At 40.5% G+C, this 20,123-nt stretch overlaps 1 protein-coding gene across 13 annotated transcripts in view; it reads right to left on the bottom strand.

Annotated features, from left to right (window-relative positions):
• The window catches only part of ICA1 (islet cell autoantigen 1), a 143,151-nt gene extending 125,363 nt beyond the window's left edge, over positions 1-17,788 (bottom strand). For 10 of the 13 annotated variants that reach the window (XR_011231798.1, XR_011231799.1, XM_069462574.1 and 7 more), the window contains exon 1: positions 17,318-17,391. The gene's annotated coding sequence lies outside the window, so the exon portion shown is untranslated. Of the gene's footprint in view, positions 1-17,317; positions 17,392-17,672 lie in introns of those variants that run through there. The other 3 variants (XM_069462575.1, XM_069462583.1, XM_069462578.1) reach the window with 1 other exon arrangement.
• Positions 17,789-20,123: the final 2,335 nt, after the last annotated feature.

Genomic DNA, 20,123 nt, shown 5'->3' with positions numbered 1-20,123 from the left:
CCATTCTACTGTCTGATTCTATACTCATATAAGTGAAATCATATAGTATTTTTGTTTTTGTGATTGCCTTATTTCACTAGGCATAATGTCCTCAAGGTTTGTCTCTGTTGTAACGTATGACAGGATTTCCTTCTTTTTTAAGGTAAATATTTCACTGTGTGTGTGTGTGTGTGTGTGTGTGTATAAACACACAATGGAATATGTATACACACACATGATGGAATACATCCACCCCACACACACATTTTCTTCCTCTATTCATGTGTCAGTGATATTTACGTTGCTTCCACATCTTAGCTACTGTGAATAATGCTGCAATGAAACATAACATACTGTATATGTTACAGTATACAAGAACAGTAAGTCCTCACCTAACATCGTCAATAAGTTCTAGGAAATTATGACTTTCAGTGAAGCAACGTATAAGGAAATCAATTTTTTTCTCATCAACATTATAAAAAAATGACATAATTCAAAGACCTGATGTAAGTTGTTTTGCTTAGAGTCCACAGTTTCCTAGAACCTATGGACAAGGTTCATTGAGTACTTAACTCTATCTCTTTGAGATCCTGTTTTCAATTCTTTTGGATATATAACCAGAAGTGAGGTTGCTGCATCATATCGTAGTTCTATATTTGAGGAAACTTGATACTGTTTTTCACAGTGGCTATACCACTTCAATTGCACTAACAGTGCACAAAAGTTCCACTTTCTCCATACCCTCACCAATGCTTACTTCCATGTTTTGATAAGAGCCATCCTAACTATTGTGAAGTGATTCTCATTAGGATTTTGATTTGCATTTCTCTGATGATTAGTAATGTGCATCTTTTCACATGTTATTTGGCTATTTGTATATTTTCTTTGGAGAAATGTCTATTCAAGTCCTCTGCCTGTTTTTAAATTTGGGTTTTTTTGTTATTGATCTGTAGGAGTTCTTTATATATTCTGGACATTAGCCACCTATCCAATATATGGTTTGTAAATATTTTCTTGCCTCCTATAGGTTGCCTTTTCACTATGTTGATTATTTCCTTTGCTGTGACTTTTTGATTAATTTTGGATTATTAAAATACCTAAAAAATTAAGTTTATAGTATAATTGAAAGAAAAGTTGCTCAGCAAACTGCCCCTCTACCTATTCTTCCATGCTATTCCCCGGGTATGATACCATATGGCTAATGTTCCTCAAAGTACTGTTTATAGGACATTTGCACTGGAATCTTCTGGGGTGTTAACATGCAGAATCCTAGACCCCATCCCTTACCTACTGAACTAGAATGTCTGGGAATGGTTCTGGGAATCTATTCATAACAGGCCTTGCAAGTGATTCTTAAACACATTAAAGTCTGAGAATCGCACAGCTAAATATCATACAAGAAAAATCCTTTCTGGAAATGGTTTTTTCTTGAACAAACTGCATTACTATATGGCACTAGAGCAAAGGAATTATAGTGTCCAAAATCAGGCCAACTCTACAGGGCATATCTGCACATCTCATGGGAAGGCAGCTGCAGCCAGTGCTCGCATCTCTTTTTATTTAGGTTCCAAATACACACACCAAAGACAATTAATAAACATCTTAAGATTTCCTGACATAATCCATCTCATCTTGCTCTATCACTTTCCAATCCACAGTGACAAAATAACTGCTTTAAAAACATCATTATAATCCTCATCCATTCCTTTCAGTTCAATAGTTTGGTTTATCAAACAAGCATTGAGCATCTAATGAATATGTGCCAGGCACTTTCCCTGGCTTCTAAGAACTTATAGTCTAGATCGGCTCTGTCCAATAGAAATATGCTATGAGCTACACATGTAATTTTAAATGATATAGCCATATTAAAAAAGTAAAATGAATTTTAGTAATTATTTTATTTAACCTAATATATCTAAAATTATTTCATCATGTCATAAATATAAAAATTACTAATGATGTAGTTAACATTCATATATTTGCACCAAGTCTGAAATATGGTGTGTATTTTACACTTTGAGTAAATCTCAATTCAGACTAGCCACATTAAGTACTCAATAGCCACACAGGGTTAATGACTACAGTACTGGACAAGTGCAAGTACAAGTTTAGCAGTAAAGACAGATATGTAAACATAATTTCCAGAATTAGGAGACCCTTGACATTTGCAAAGGACATATAACAAGATCTTCATGAATGCCTGAATCTGTAAATTCTGCTATAAAAATATCATTTCCTCCATAAAATGGAGTGAAGTCTATGATTAGCTAATATTTCAACTCATGATTCTGCAACGGAAGCTATTTCTCCATTTCTGCCACAAGCACTTATAAAGCAAGCCCAGAATGAATGGTGACACACCTTGAGCCTTTTAATGGCACAGAAAAGAGTTCCTAAAGTTCTGTTTATGGCCATCTGACCTTGGGAGACAAGCAAAGAAGAGCAAGTATCAAGTTGCCTAGGAACTGTGAACAGCATGATATTGTCACAGTCAGCACAGCCTGACCACATGAATGTATTTCACAGTTAAACTCTGTCTCCTCACAGAAGACAAAGCCATTACAGCAATAATAATTAAGACCTTTATATATATATACACATATAACACTACTCAGCTATAAAAAAGAATGAAATCATGTCTTTTGCAGCAGCATGGATGGAACTGAAGGCCATTACCTTAAGTGAAATAACTCAAAAACAGAAAGTCAAATGCTGCATGTTCTCACTTCTAAGTGAGAGCTAAATAATGTGTACACATGGACATAGAGAGGAGAATAATAGATGTTGGAGATTTTGAAAAGAGTAAGGGGATGAGGGATAAGAACTTACTTAACGGGTATAATATATCGCAGGTGATAGCTATACCAAAAGCCCAGAATTCACTATTATACAATATATCCATGTAACAAAACTACACTTGTACCCCCTAAATCTTCAAAAATAAAAACTAAAAATCTTTGTTCCTCACCCCAAAAAAGACCTGATCAAAGAGGTAGAGGCCCAAAGATTAGTAGATCAATGAAAAGCAAGTTTCTAATTTTGTTATAACCACCGGGAGGGTGGGAATGAGTTGGTGAGGAGCAGGCTCTGTGTATGAGACAGAGTGAAGGGGAAGGACGTCTTCCTGCTCAGAGGCGGGGATGCTGTTGAGGTCAGCACCTTCTTCTTAGGTGACACTAAGACTACCAACCTAATCCCCATAGCCTTTCCCAGCCTGCACCTTGATGGGGTTGCAGTATGTTCACCTCGTGGTCAAAGGCCAGGCATTAAAACCACAGTTGTTCTCAGCCACATCCATCAGGCCAAGTGACCATCTTGCTCTGAGGAGAGAATTGTGAGAACAGGGAGGAGAAATAGTCTGTTCAGATTTTGTACTGGGGTCCTGTGTAATAACTATGTTCATTTTTCCTTTTTATATGCTTGCAGTGTTGAGTCTTCAATGTTATTCCCCCATGTGGATGGGCAAAAGACTATAATGACTAGCCCACTTGTCATTACTTCCTAGGGCCATTTAAAAACTATTTTGAACAAACTGGACAGCTTGGACATGAACAAATGTTTTTTCCTAACACCCTGACATTCACGGAATGAATGTTAAAGCAAATCTGGTTTAAACACGGAGTTTGACTCATTGCTACAATATAGACGAGTCCATCTGTCCTTGGCTGCCTTGAACCCTAATAGTAGATTCTTCTCCCTGGAAATATTAACATAATATGGGAAGGCATTTTCTTTCCATATAGGTTGGCTTCAGCTGCAACGAACACCTGTTCTGGCCTAGAACCCTCTTCTCTGAGCTTCCTCACGGCAGTGAAGTTAGCTGATGGCATCTCCAATTACATTTGAATTATGCAAACAATCTGAAATTCTTGAGACAACCCTTACTCAGAGTAAAGGTAAGATCAGTAGTCATTCCACCATGGTACTCCTAACGTACATAAATATTCCAATAAGCAACTGGCTTCCTCTTGAATCACATTTCCTAAGGAGGTCAAATGCTTAATTACCTTTCCAACTTTACCAGTAGATTTTTCTCTTCCACTCAGTGAGCGGTTTTCCTGTTAGTTGGAGTACTACCTGAAACTGAGTCCAGAATCCCTTCTCTTATGTCTGTAGTGAGCATACGGTGGAATCTCTTGAATTGCATATCTGAGCCAATGCCAAATTTGTCATTTTCCTCTCTAAGTTATCCAAAATTTCCTAGATAAAAATTGTCACTACCCCAGAGCTCTTCAGTTCTGTTGTGCACACCAGAATTTAGCTTTCTTTGGGAAGGAGGCCATTTTTCCCCCATAAGAAACACACTTTTAAGAACAGAACATAGTCTTGCAGTGATGTGGGTGCAAAGCGGTAGGTTAGAACCACTCCACGGTGAAATCACTTGTTCCCAAATGCCACCTTCAAAGAATCACATGCCATGGAATCTAAGGTACAAATTGGTTCACATTCCAATATTCCTGAAACTGGATGTGTGATACAATCACTACCTTGTCAAGTGTTAGGCAGTCATTTTTCTTTCTTCAGGGAACACAGAATGGTAAGATCTCACAAGCAATGCTTCCTTATATGTGATGAAATGCAGAATAATTCTTTGAAATTAAACCTCAGTAAAATTACATGTCACTATATGCCACAGACTTTGGGGGCTATTTATATTTAACTGAAAAAGACAATCTGCAGCCAGAAAATGCCAAGTGTTACCTATGCTCATGAATGCCACAGCAGAGGAAGGGGCCAAGGGTTAGAGGGACATAGAGCAGGGGGCACAGAGCTGACTTCCTACGTGGCCTCTGGGCAGAGTCTCTAAGAATTAGTAGTTGCTTGTCAGGCAAAGGGTGGAAGTGTGTATGCGAGTGTGTGTGTGTGTGTGTGTGTGTGTGTGGTGGGGGTTGTTATTCTAGACAGAGGGAATGCACAAACAAATTCTTTCGCAGCAGAATTGCAGGGTGGTGTGTGTAACCAACATAAGCAGTTATGCATTACTATGACTTAAAGAAAGACAAAGAGATGTGACAGAGAAAACAGAAGGGCCAGACTCTGAAGGCACCGTGTGCCACTTTCAGCATTTAGATGGACTCAGTGGCCACTGAAGGGTAGACATTCAATGCTGTTCATTTCACATTTAGTAAGCACCTTTTTATTGTAGGGAGTCATTCTTCTGACCATCCATCATAAATGCTGGAAGCTTGTGGCATGTCTCTTGGAATTTGCTTTCAATTGCACAATACTAATTTACGTAATTTCCTCCTCGTTCCATTTTCCCATTATTTCAGAGGTCAACTTCATCTAGACATATGACCAGTTTTCAACATTTTGGTTTTTCATACACTGAAACTTACATGTCAGGAAATAATCTTATAAAACTTGAATGTAGTTAACTTTTCTTCAGAGAAGCAGAAATGTATGCCTCCCAGTCAGTTTATCAGACCGACTATTTCTTTGCAGGTAATCTGAAGTAATGCAGGTTCAGAACAAATGGAAATCATACAACGTAGAGCCTAGAGGGAGAAACAACTGAATGAAGGAAGCCCTTGCTTCTGAAATGGGGACTTGTGATCCAGGGAAGTGAGTGTCAGGCCCTGAAAGAACAAAGCCAATTAGCTTCAGAGCCAGGGCTTCCAAGCTAGCTCCTACACTTGCCTAATGAACAAAAGAAACACAAAAGGTTCTAGGTATGAAGGTAAAATACGATTGAATGTCTGTACATTCCTTTTGGGCAAAGTATGTTTTCATCTTTTGCTCCTAGATGTTTGTCTCTAGTCACTTTCTCTTATGTCAATAATGATTTTTATGATTTTTATAATTTTTATTAAGAGAGGCAAGTGCGTTTTGAGTATAAACATTAAAATTGTTTCAGTAAAAAAAAAAAAAACAGTAAAAAAAAAAAACTGGAACAATGCCTCTAGGCATAAGTAACTGTATTAATTATTATTTTAAAAATCTCGATTCATCAAATCGTGTTCTCAATTAGTTGAAAAAGAGAGATTCCCATGGAGGGTGGGAAGTTGAATTAGCCTTCCATTGTTTCAAAAGCTAAACATTAATTAAAGTAATATGATTGTGACTAGTTTGTATGGGTGTTTTTCCTATCTCTGAGGTACCACACAGCTTCTCCTTTCAGATTTTGACACGGTTATGATTACTTGAGCATTCCACATAACATTAAATGAACTCTGTTTCTAGTTTTGTGTCTCCTGCAAATGATTTTTGACATTTCATAAATTCACAAGTAAATGAGAAACGAGATCACGCTTTAATTTTGTGAGTCAGCAAACCTTAAAAGAGGAAACAGAATTCTGACCTTATTCAAGGCAGCTAAAAGATGGATGAGTTTTTATTTAAACCCTACTGATGCAAGTCACTGTTACAATTTGCATTTTCTGTTAATGAAGTGGGGCATCTTAGGATATTTCCAAACGATTATTTTATTTACGTTTCAAAAGAACTCAGGTGTTAAATATAGGCAGTAATTATAATTAATAACGCCCTAAAACTATCAAAGTCACATTCCTAAAGTAAACATTTTTAATGCTTTCCAATATGCTTCTCAATATAAATAAGAGCTGGTAAATTCATGACCATGTTACAAACTTGACCAAGTCACTTCACCTCTCTGGCTTCAATTAGCTCATCTACAAAGTAGTAGACTAGGCTAGCTGACATCTAGGATGCCCTCAGTCACCAAAACTATAAAATTAATTGTAATTATTTTCAGAGACATTTATATCTGACAGAAAGGTTAGAGATAATGAACACAACATATTCCTTTTTAAAGATGAGGAAATTAGGGTTCTAAAAAATGGAGATGACTTGTCCAAAATTAGGTTAAAGGTCAAAATCACAAGGAGAAATGCTGGGAATGAAATATTAATCGGCTGCTTAACAAGCCTTTTCATCTATTCCAAGAGATGTTTCTCAAAGGAAAATATCAAATATAACAGAAACTTAAAAAAAAAGGCCAAGGTATTCTCTAAAATGCTATCACTTCAACATTAAGATTATTTTAAAATATTATATCCCACAAAAAAACACTAAAGAAAAATCACAAAACTCAAACTGTTTACAAGGGGTGTGGTCTAGGCCTTGCTTCTCTTTCTCTTGCTTACAGCCCTCCTTTCAAAGGATGGCCGATGGTGAATTTTGAGCTACATCCCCAAATCATGGCAGCAATAATAAAGAGGCTGGCATTTGCAAACAACAAACCTAAAAGAAATCTACAAGAGCTATTAATATATAATGGATTAGAAGAATAGAAACATAAAAAGAACAAATAGGTTGCCTCTGCTAAAGAAAAAATTAATTTAAAAAACTTATTGTACAAATTATATTCACCTTTGATTCTTTTTTTTTTTTTTTTTTAGATAGAGTCTCGCTCTGTTGCCCGGGCTAGAGTGCCGTGGGGTCAGCCTAGCTCACAGCAACCTTAAACTCCTGGGCTTAAGCAATCCTTCTGCCTCAGCCTCCCGAGTACCTGGGAATACAGGCATGCACCACCATGCCTGGCTAATTTTTTCTATATATTTTAGCTGTCCAGCTAATTTCTTTCTATTTTTAGCAGAGATGGGGTCTTGCTCTGGCTCAGGCTGGTCTCGAACTCCTGACCTTGAGCGATCCACCCACCTCAGCCTCCCAGAGTGCTAAGATTACAGGTGTGAGCCCACCTTTGATTTTTATTTAGGTTGGTTTATATAACCTTCAAATGCCAATTCAAATCTAACATACAGATTTTAATCTGTATTTATGATGTCCTTTTTTCTAAAAGTTTAGCCTTAAATGGCAAAGAATGAAGGAACACCCTAATCAGACAAAGGTCTCGATCAACTTCTATAAGAAAATACTACACCCTTCAATGTCAGCACAGAACATTAAATGATAGGACGAAATGTTATCTTTAAAATATATTTTAACTGGGATCTAATTATAAAACTTGGAAGGTTCTTATAAATGTTTCTTTAAAGGAATGACACCAACTTTAAAGTTGTTTTATGGAAGAATAAGCTGAGATAAATTAACTATATCACCTAAGACTATGCTTTCCAATATAGCAGCTGTCGATGTAGCCACATGTAATATGAGCACCTGAAATATGTCTAGTCTGAATGCAGATGTACTCTAAATGTAAAATTCACACTGGATTTTGAAGACTTAGTACCAAAAGAAAAAAAAGAATTAAAACGTCACATTAATAAACCTACATTTTATATTTATATTTATTTAAATTATTTGTATTCCTATTGATATATCGGCATATACTTAAATCTTATATAAAACTACATTTATATATCATATATTTATACATATATATTATATATTCTATTTTATATTTAATTATGTTTTATGTTTATTTATATATTATATATTTCCTTTTATATTTTGTGTTGAAATAATATTTTGGATATATTGAGTTAAATAAAATCAAGTTAATTTCACCTGTTTCTTTTTAGTTTTTTAAACTAAAATTATTTTACCACTACTAGAATGTTTTAAATTACATATGTGCCTATTATTATATTTTTGTTGGCCAGCATTGGTCTAAAGCATTAAGCAAAATAGCAAAGAGCAAAAAATTAATTCCATAACTTAGGCCACCAATACTCTGTATTAGATACAAATAACTTTAAACAGTTCTTTCTACTCAGAATGTCTGACAGTTATTCTGTCAGAGATGTCATTACAAAAGTAAAATCATATATATACATTTTAAATGCCCTAAAAATGATTATACTCTACAGTTTCATATAAGTTGTTTTAAAAAGGTCCAAATCTATGTGCAAAATGTACTATTTGCTTTAAATCAGATTCGTATGAATGATAAGTGAAATGGATGGGTTACTATAAGACCATCAGAAGTGAAAATATAGGTCTTCCTCTCCCTCTGTATAAGATATATACAAATATGTACACACACATATAAAATATATACATATATTTATAAAGGAAACATAAACATACAGTTGACCCTTGAATTACATGGAAGAATAAACTGGTAAAATCATACCTAATGGGCACAATGTACACTATCTGGGTGATGGGCACACTTATAACTTTGACTCAAGCGGTACATAAGCAACCCATGTAACCAAAACATTTGTAGCCCCGTAATATTCTGAAATTAAAAAAAAAAAAAGAATGAACTACATGGGTTCACTTACACATAGATTTTATTCAACCACACGAAAACTGAAAATACAGCATTCGTGGGATGGAAAACCTACATATACAGAGGGATGACTTTTTGTACATATACACGGGTCCTGCAGGGCAGACTGCAGGACTTCAGTGTGAAGGGGTTTTGGTATCCGAGTGTGGTCCTGGAACTAATCCCCCTCGTATGCTAAGGGACAATTGTAATTCATACATAAATTGAATGGTACAAATGATTAATAACAAGTGTGAAGGAGGAACAAGGCTATGAATGTGGGGACCATAATTATACGAAATTGCACATAAGCATAATGTCAGCAATCACAGGATAATTAGGGAAACACTAATGTTTACAAAGTTCTCTTCCTTTAAGGTTAAATTCATAATTTGGAGCCTCCTACAGAGATGATCTAGCAATTTGTTATGACTCCATAGGATTTCCTAGCTGACAGCTAGAGAGAATTTACAGATCATTTTAGTCCACTCTTCCTCCTTTCACTGATGAGGGAACTGAGGCCCAGGACTGAAGAAAATTTCCCAAGGCACAAAGTAAGCCTCGTTTCATTAGTCTTACATTACGGAAATATACAGACACCAATATGTGGTTTATAAAATGTCTCTGCTGTGCACAGGCCCTGTAAAAAAAACTACCACAGCTCCCTTCTTCTGGAAATGGCACACATTCGGGGACTTTGCTTGGTTAAGCTGCAGCAGGTAAATCATGTTTGAGTTTCAGGTGGCTTATGAGCAAGGAATGCAGGCAGTCCAGACAGGGGAGGGAGGAACAAGAAAGGGACCTTAAAAGTCAGCAGCAAAGGGGAGCAGACAGAAGGATAAAGCTCCATATGTTCCTATACTCCCCAAAACAGAGCCATTCTTGCCTCTATTCGGCCATCTAATTGGTGTTATTTGAGAACAAATAAAAGATCCCTTTTTTCACATTCTCTCTACTTTCTCAGGGAATAAGTTTATGGGATGAAAGTGCAGCAAAGCCCAGAGCTCACAAGGCACAAGACTAGTTGTTTCGATGAGGGTCAGGAAAGACAGGGCCATTGGGCATAAGCCTGGTAGGGCAGGCCCAGGTAGAAGCACCAGGAAGGCACTGAACTCCAAGTCAGGAGTGCAGAGAAGAGAGAAGCAGGAAGCAGAAAGCGGGGAGTGGTTTGGCATCAACACTACATGCATGTACTTCACAATGACGCCAGTGCTGCATATGGCAACACCAAGGAGACAGCATTAGATACAAGGACACTCAACCCTTCGCCCGCAGGGAGCAGCAGGTGGAAGAAAACTCTTCAGGATGATGCTAGGCAGTCTCCCTCCTCATGTGCTCTGGGGAGCCATGGCCTTGGCATCACATTGGGCACCTTCTCGCACATCTTCCACTCTGCGTGCACCCCTGCTCACTTATCTGGAACTTCCCAGCACCATGACCTTAACCCCTGCTGTTCCCTTCCTTCTCTGTAGGAGGGACAGTCCCACACTCGTGCCCCTCCCCACCTTGGTCCATCTATTATACCTTCTCTTTCAAGTTAATCAACCTCCCTTGCTTTCTGTCTTCAGCCCACATGCTTTAACCTCTTTCTCCCTCTGGTTACCATCCTCTTCCTTCTCCTCACAGTCTGAGTTCTTCTAAGCCCACACTGTCTGCTTCCTTTCTCCACCATACAGAGAAAATCTTTCACTGTGGGCTGAACTCAAGGCCTCATCTCACGTGACCTCCAACTATGCTCCCTTTTTTTTTTTTTTTTTTTTTGCTTGAAATGCTTTCCTTTTCTTAGGAAACACTCTCTACACTTTTGTACCTTTTCAATTTTCTTTGTTAGCTTTTCTTCCTCTGTGCCCTTATCTCAAATATCAGTGATCTATAAGGTTCCAACCTTGGCTATCTTCTATTACACTTCACTTGCTCTCCTTAGGTGATTTCATACACTTCCATGGCTTCAACCACCAGCTATGTGCCAATGACTTGTGAAATTCGACACTCTCCAGAACTCCAGATGCACATTTCCATCTCCTGAGTTTACCTGGATGTCCCACAGGCACTTTAAATTCAATACATCTCAAACTAAACTTCTCTCTCTCCATCTCTACTCCCAAGTCATTCTTCTTCCTGGGGTCCCTCTGTTAATTTCCAGCACTAAATCCACTGAGTGGCCTAAGTTGTAAATGACTTCCCTCTCATCTTTTGCAACCAGTCTCTAAGTTCTTTCCATTCTACCTCTGAAAATGTGGTTAAATTCATCATCTCCTTTTTATTGTCACAGACAGCACTTAGGCCGTAAGACACAATACTATCCCTGTATCTGCCTATTCCAACCTTTTACACCATGGTCTGAACTATTACTATAAAATGCAAATCTAATTATTCCTCTCTCCTACTTAAAATGTTCTCATTGCTTTCTCTTGCCACTAGAGAATTCCCAAACTTCTTAGCAAAAAACACAAGCCCGTTTATATCCTAGCTCCCTTCCCCTCAAATTTTACTGTATCTCACACAGAACTGTTACTTCTGGCCATTTCAGAATGCTAGAGCTTCCCTGAATATACTCTGCCACTTCAACACTTGGAGATGATTCTTTCCACTTGGAATGACCCCCTGTCCTTTGTCCAAATGACTAAATTACAACTTACATCAAGACTGTCCTCACATGCCACCTTCTCAGTGAAGTCTTCCCAATCCAACCCCCTCTGCTTTCTGCCCCCTCCCGGAGGGAATTGCCACTCCTGTCCTCCCCACTGAAGAACTGACTGCCCCATGCTGGGCGGTGTCGCTGCATTCCCTCTGTGCTTCTGCAAGGAGCTAATTACATCTGTATCTCCTGCAGCTGGACTGTAGGTGCTGAGGGCAGGGACCCTTAAGTTAATCTTTGCCTCCTTAGTACGACACAGCACCTGACGCACAGTAGGCATTCAGTAAGTATGTGCTAGACGTGGGCAATAATTATGTGCTAACACTTACTGAGCACTCTGCATATGTGAAGCCCTTAACACAAATCATCTCATTTCCATACAATACAATGTGGAAGGCCTATCACTCCTATTTTGTAAGTGAGAAAAAAAAGCTCAGAAAGGTGAAGTAATTTGCCCAAAGTTAACAAGTAGTAAACTCAGTTAAGTCTGCTTTTGACTCCCAAGTTCCTATTTTTAACCACTCTGCTCTACTTCTGTAAGAAAGGAGGTTGGTTAATGGGCTACATTTCTAAGAAAACAATCGCTTCCAATCACAGGCTCAGCTGCTATCTATGTGCGTTCCAAATCCATTGCCATCATGGTACTACCGGGCACAACAAAACCTGCAAATGCTGATCGACTCCTGCTGGCTATCAGGGTTCCTATGAATAAGGAAAGGTGGCATCATTTATCAAAATTAGCTCTTTGGTCTCTGATTTCTGCCAGGGAGACATCGCAGAGATGGCTGGATTTCCCCTAAGTACTAGTAGGTTTCTGACACTGGTGTCTACGTTCCTATTCTGAAAACAGAGAAGCGGGAGTGAGTTGTCATAATGACGGTAAGTAATGGGATGGATTTTTAATGTGTGTCCTCTTGGAAAGTAGCTGCAATACTTTACAGTCACTTGTACAAATACTCTCACCACCTAGAACTAGAGGACCTTTCTAGGCTCCAATCTAGACTCTTAGGGTTAACGATGACCATTGTCTACATATGCAGCGGACCATCTCTGAACACATGTACCTTGTGCTTCCCACTCCACAGTGCTGTATTACATTGTCTTTTCCAGTCACCCTCTTTTAATTCCATGTATTTTCTGCTAAGTGTATTCTAAAATTGACCCCTGTATCATTCTCCAATTTTAATGACTTTTTAATATTAGTCCCCTATTTTCTATTAATAATCTCTACCACCTCCACAACTATCTTGCACATAACTGAAATTAGTCCTATGCTTACGCGGATTGATTGATGCATTTAATTCTGCCAACTCACAGAGGATTGCCCAAGACCACTCAGTTAATAAGAGACACACATGCACATCGGGCTCCAGACATAAGGACTGTTTACCAGGATTCTCTCCCTTATCTCTGAACCTCTGTACACACCGATGCTCTGTTGGGAATTCTTTCCCTCCTCCCAAACCTTATTCACCTGCTGAATTCCTATCTGTCCTTTAAGACTCACCTCAAGGGCAACCTCCTTCATGAACCCTCTCAGGTTTTCTCTACCCTCTGGCCTGTCTGGATGGGATGCATCAGCCCTGGGTTTCATCACGCCCCTGTGCCTCTCTCTGTCCCCTCCCTGCTTTTGCTGAAAGCCTCCTCTGTCTCCCTTACCAGCTACACGCTCCTCCAGAGCACGGGAGGTCTGGGTCTTGCCTTGGGATTCCCAGCGTTTAGCAAAGTGCATGGGACATGGTACATACACAATAGATGCTTACTGAATACTAAGTCACCCCCCTTCTCTGATTTGGGCAAAGGCTTGATGAATGATGTCATCTGACTCAGCAAGAGAGACTGGCAATTCTCATAAGTGATGCAGGGTGTCATTTTCCCAACTTGTCATGAACTCATTTTCTCTCACTAGGTTTACATTGGGACAAGCAGTCACCACTGATTGGGGAACTGCCACTTTTCAGACACTGAGATGTACACTTTATCCATATCACTGCTTATACTCACAACACTGCCAAGTTGACATCATCCTCGTTTTACGATGAAGCCTAAAATTAGTTATCTTAAGTAAATGGCCTAGAATTAGGTAGAAGGAAGGCTTTGTTTTAAAAGCCTGTATAAAAGGCTCTCTCATGTATAGTCATCCCTGTCCTGCAGAGATTCATTAGTATTTGTAAAAATTACTTATAGACCTCCCCCCAAAAACCCCAAAATGAAAACTATATTAATTTAATGCTAGAGTAGTGAAAGTGTGGTCAATTAGGATTTATTAAGAATTCAAGGCAGTTCTACCAAATGCATTCTTTATTCAGGGCAAATCATGCCTATAGTCCTTTTCAGACAGACGGGGATTATAATACCTATTACCTCAAAAGGGGTCGAATATCAAATAAGGTCATGGTTGCCACAGTGTTTTGTTAAGGAAGAGGACAGAGGCTCATTTTAGAGTCCTGTTCTGGATAGTTTGGTGAAGTGTTTCTCAAATAGCAGCAGAAGACCCTGGGCATCAGAGCTACCTAAGGTACCAGCAGATGGGGAAGCCAGGCTGGGAATCCACATTTAACAAGCCCCCCAGTGATTCTCTGGGACACTAAAGTTTGAGAAATACCAGGTTACATCAATGCTTCTCAAATTTTAATGTACACATGGGGATCTTGTTAAAATGTAGATTTGAATTTGGTGGGTCTGGAGCAAGAAGGGCAGGCAGGCTGAGGGTCTGCATTTCTAACAAGCTCCCAGGGGAAGCCAATGCTGATAGTCTGTGGACCACATTTGAGTGGCAGGGGCGTGGAAGATCTATCCCCACTGGAACAAATTAGCTTTGTTTTGTTCCTGGACTACAGATTGTATCCCCCAACTTCAGAGAGTATTTTCTATAAAGCCCAGGATCTCAGTATTGGTACAAAACTAAACTACTCAAAATCAAATTGGAACACATTTCCTATCACAGGTAAAGCAGTAGCACCTTTTCCAATACAGGTACCAGAATATTGAGCATGTGAAAGAATAATTTATCATGACTACTTGAGTCCTATTTACTGTGCAAAGCATTTTATATAATCTCTAATCCCCACCATAACCCTAAAAGATGGATCTTCCTGTGCTACAATAAGGAAGTAGTGATTTAGAGAGCCTAATGGCATGGCTAGCTAGGTGTTACAGCAGAGGTTCCAATCCTGCTCTATCCACATCCAAAGCTGGTTTGTCCTCTGTACTCCTTCCCAGTGCTAGACATGATTGTGGTATAAAACTCTCAGATTGAGAGTCGAGGAAAAAAATGGAGAAGAAATGCTTTTCCTCTATCAGTTTTTGAGTTTCAGGCTTTGCTGAGGCAGAGTCTAGATGGCAGCAGGGTGGGGATAAGGTTCATTAGTGATCTATGTTGGTCTCACGGACAAAAATATGCAGATAGCATCTTTATCCATGGTTCCCATAAATTCGATAATGCAGACAGAATAAAAAGGACACTAGTGGCCAGAAGCTGATCATAAACACTGCCACATACCCTCAGGCCTCTAGCTGTTAGCTCAACTAATAAAGAAGAAACATTCTTCCTGCTCCTTGTGGCCTATCCACTTCCTCACCCTCTCCTGCATGAGGTTCTTGTAACTTTAAAGTTCACACCAAACACAGGTTTACCCTCCTGTCATATCACAGTTGCCATACCTCTCTAACTCTGATAACACTGCTCACACCTGAAAAAATGCACTGTTTAGTCAAAGACCTTGACAATGAAGCAATTTTGAAGGTTTTCTTTTGAATAACAACATTTTCTGTACTTTTCCTAAGGTTGATATGGAGAGATATGGACCACCACAAGGATGCTTAGAGAAAGCACTCAATTACTCAAGTGTACCAAATGCGGGTAAAACAACTATAAAAGAAATCACCCAGTGTCTTTAGCATTCAGTGATCTACGGGTGAAGGATCTAGGGTCAGTTTTTAGTGGTCTCTCCATTATTACAAGTAGTCCTCTGTAGTTTAACTGTTATGTTTCCCAAAGACTCATCTTTAATAACAACATAACTATTCACCTATGTAATATAAGAAGAAATAATTAGAAAGCAACATCTGCAATTAAAATTATATACACAGTATTAGTCCAAAACCAAACAGCAATATTTGAGCTATAAAGAATTATGAACCAATTTTGTCCCTATGGTATTCTCTCCAAAGATGTTTCAAAAATAAAGACTGAAACCTAAAAAGAAATACTTGGTTTGAAAACTTACTTAAAAGTGTGTGTGTGTGTGTGTGTGTGTGTTAACAGAAAGTAAGAGACAGTCTGGAGCACTGATTTCAAACTAGTTAAGCATTTCCCATTTCACTTCCCAACCCCAGGAACAGTTCAGATCTCAAATCTAAGCCAGAGGGCCACAGAAACCAACTTGAGGTTTTTATGGAGAGATTTTACTGAAATGTACGGACACAAACATGTTTGCAATGAGTCATAATTTATAGGACCTTAATGGCCAATGAATATCTTATGTGTCTTTCTTTCTGCATTCAGTGTCTTTCCCAAACCAGCTGGTGATATATTTTCCAGGCCTTGATAATTTTTATACTGTTACCAGATCTCGGTTACTAAGGCTGCCACCCAGATCTATGGAGAAAATCTTATTTTTTATGCTATCTAAAAGAAGAGAACATGATTCTCTCCAACTCTTCCCAACCAGTTAGTTAATGCCTTTCGCCAGCGTAAGGGCGCGATACTTTTCAGACCTCCAAAATAAGGTGAGGGGCTTTGGGGCACTCCAAGTAAAAAGACAGTGGGAAAGGTTAACGGAGAGCCGCTTTGGGGAAAAGGCAGACAGAACAACAGGATATGTTCGTTTCTAGAGGAAACAGAAGCTGCAATAGCCCCAGGGCAGGAAAGGCGGAGTCAGCAGCACCCAAAGGAAACCGGCGCGCTAGGGGCTGCAAGAACCTGGCCTGCTTAGGGACTCTTGCGCCTGTCTAGTCCGAGACTAGTGAAGCACCTCTTCCGCAGGGGACCAACCTCAGGCCTCCTGGCACTAGTGATTATAAAAAGCTACCCATCTGCTCTCCGCCGCCACTGCCAAAAACCGGCAATGGGGCGAAGGGAAAATGCAAACACCAGGCGCCGCGGCAGGTGAACTTGTCAACAAGTCAACCCTGGACGCAAGTCCCTGCCCAGAAGGGACCTCGGGGTCCTGGGGCTGGAGCCACTGGGAAGGCGAGGCACGGCGTGGGTGGTGGGGTGGGCTGGCGGGGGTGCCAGTGATGCCAGGGCTGGGGCGAGAGATGGGGCCGGAGCGCGGAACGCTTCCCTCCCGCTCCCCCGGGGCTGACGCTCTCTAGGCGCGCGAGTCCTCCAGACCTTCCCAGGCCGGAGGGGGAGGCGGGGGAGGGGAAGGGGCTGAAGCGTTTCCCTCACGGGGGCCAGGGACCCGAGGGGGCGACCCGCCTGTCACCCGCCACCCGCGGAGGGCAGAGGACACCGCCCCTAACTGGCGCCCGGACCTCCCCGGCTGCCGGGCGTCTCCCGCTGCTGCCTGCAGCCCGCCCGGCGCGCCCCCGCCCCGGCCCCGGAGGGCAGGTACCTCGGAGCCCGGGCCCCTGGGAGCCTCCCGGCAGCGATCGGAGCGTCCCTCCAGCTCCCTCATCCGACGTCAGCGTCAGCAGAAGGCGAGGGAAGGGGGCGGGGGGAGCGCAGGAACCGGCCCTTCCTGCGGCGGCCGCCGCCAGCCGGAATAGCAGCCGGCAGAGCCCCTGAGCACCGCAGCGCAGCGCAGCGGCCCGGGGGAGCCGGCGCCCTCGCCTCCGTGCCAGCGCCCGCCGCCCCGGGGCCGCCGCCGCCTCCCTTCCCCACTCCTCTCCTCGCGGAGACGCCACCTCCAGGACGCCCCTTCCCAGAAAGACCTCGGGACGGGCGGAGGGAGGTGGCTAGGGCCTCACCTTGTTCGAGGCGGGTCGGGGATGGGGGGAGTGAGTCTGTCTCTCTCTGCTCCCTGGGGTCTTTCCTCGATCCCCATCTCCTGAGGTATCCCTCGCTCGCATCTGCCGCCCGGGGTGACCCCGCCCCTGCTCGCCTGCAGGTGTTCCACGTGTCCATAGCATTTGCGTCACAATGACCTGGCAGACAGGTGGGAGCCACAGCGAACGCCCCAGGGTTCCCCCGGTGATGTGTGTAGGGCATGCAGTTTGCCTCCACGTTAGATGTCTGTGGCCTTAGGGTATAGGGGACTTCATGACCTGAATGCCAAGTTAAGTTACACGGACCTGTACCTGGAAATCAAGTTTGGGCTTAAGAAAAATGGCCGTGTTTAAGAAACAGCTGTGTGTGTGTGTATACACATAGATATTATATATATATATATATAATATATTTCTTTTTTCATATCCATCTATTTCTATGTCTTTTATGTTTAAATTATTGACATTTATAGCAGTTTCATCTTCTCTTATATTTTCTCACCAGGAAAGAACCAAACGCTTGTTTCTGGATTACCCTACAATGTACAGATCACATGAAGAAAAAGTGTTGGAATAGATGCTTCCTAATACTATCTGTGCTGAAATGAAATCCCAATGTGCAATGACTCCATTCCTGGTTAATCTATAAGATAGTCATTGGTTGAAACAACAGGGTGAAATGAAAGTTATTGAGTACTGATGCAAACAAATCTGAAATCCACAGCAACCGTGAATGGGGTTGCTTGCTATGTGCCAGGCATATACTGTATGCTTTACATTTAATCCTTACAGCAACGCAATACTGTAGGTAAAATCATTGTGCCTATTTTAGGTATGAAGACACTGCCCAGAGTGCCAGAAAGAGATTATTGAGCGGGGGGGGGGGGGGGGGGCCGGGGGGGGGGCGGGGGGGTTTGAATTTGAACCAAAAGATTTAGATTAACCTGAAGATAGCGTATCTTGTCAGGATAGAGAAAAAGTATAGAAGATGTTGACATTTTAATAGAAAGGTAATAAGATGGCACAGCCCCAGAAATTTACGTAACTTATAAAGGTACTCTTTGGGGATTCTGTACGTCATAGATTTGAGCCTGTTCCAGTATAACACAAAATATGGAGCTGAGTAAACATCAGGTCCTTGATAAATGTTTATCAATAAACAAATAGTGAATGAATATGGTCTACAAAATAGGAAATTATTGCAAAGCTAAGATTCAGGAGAAACTTTGGGAGAGTAAAGCATTGCTCCTATTTATTTGGCTTTTATAAGACACTTTCAAACTAACCTGGTAACAACACCAGACAAATGATTTTGCTGTTTGTAAGTAGAAAAAGAGGCAGGGGGGAGTCTTTAAAATGAGAAACGCAGGCCTCCTCACAAAAGAAGATGATTAAGATATTTTGTTTTAAGATATGCATTTGATTCCAAGAACCATTAACTTATGGGTAAAAATCTATTATCAGGAGTTCAAAAGAAAAAGGGATTGTTATTTTGTAACAGAATGAAATAAATCATAAGTACTCAATAAATGTTGGCTGAACAGCTTCAGTTAATTGAAGCATGCAGAAAGGAACAGATCACACAAAAAAGTTTTTCCTGACTCTGTAATCTTCTCCTTTCCACCAGTAGGGATTTACTAGTTACATGAAAACATATAAAAAACCCTATTCATCAAAGCCTGGTGTTGGGACAGATGTTTACATTTGTTACAAGAGAGCTAGTAGAATGGCAGGTTGCTTCTATATTCAGAGTGTCCCCTCCAAATGCGGATGATTAGAACAAAAGCATGGGGGGAAGAAAAGGAGAAAGCTGATAGGTAACTAATTATTCAGATTTCCTTTTACTTTTCCAAAGGCCAATGTGGAAATCATGGTCATGAATGTAACAACCTGTCACAGAGGCGAAGTGGTTTCAAAGTCAATGTCTAAAAGTGAACAAATATGTGAGACAAGCATTATCTAGTCAACATGGCACTGAAATTCCCTGGGCTCCCAGAGAGGTAAGAGAAAACTTTAAGTGACTTCTCATCAGTCTTACTCTTGTCCTAATACTTAGAATAATATTCAGGAAGGAAAAATAAATTCCTGCTCATTCTGCATCACCACAATGAGTACTTTTCCTTACCATTTTTAAAAATTGCTCCAACTATAACACTTGATTTGTTTCAAGATATCAAGTTGTTTCCATCTTGCAGAGCACCCACAAGGTGCTAGTGAGAACCTGAAACAGTTTCTAAGAAAAATGGTTATTGAAAGATGGGACCTGAAATTAGGAAGTAATAAGGTGAATTTTCCAGAGTACAACAGGATGACAAAGAAACATTTCTGTAGAAAAAATCCTTATATATTCAATTCAACAATTTTTTTTTTTTGAGAACTTCCCAGAGTCAAGATGTGCTAATAGGACCACATGAGTTAAGATTTGTGTGAAGC

Source organism: Eulemur rufifrons, chromosome 29 (assembly GCF_041146395.1).
Source record: "Eulemur rufifrons isolate Redbay chromosome 29, OSU_ERuf_1, whole genome shotgun sequence".
Lineage (NCBI taxonomy): Eukaryota > Metazoa > Chordata > Mammalia > Primates > Lemuridae > Eulemur > Eulemur rufifrons.
This window is presented reverse-complemented; position numbering and strand designations above follow the sequence as displayed.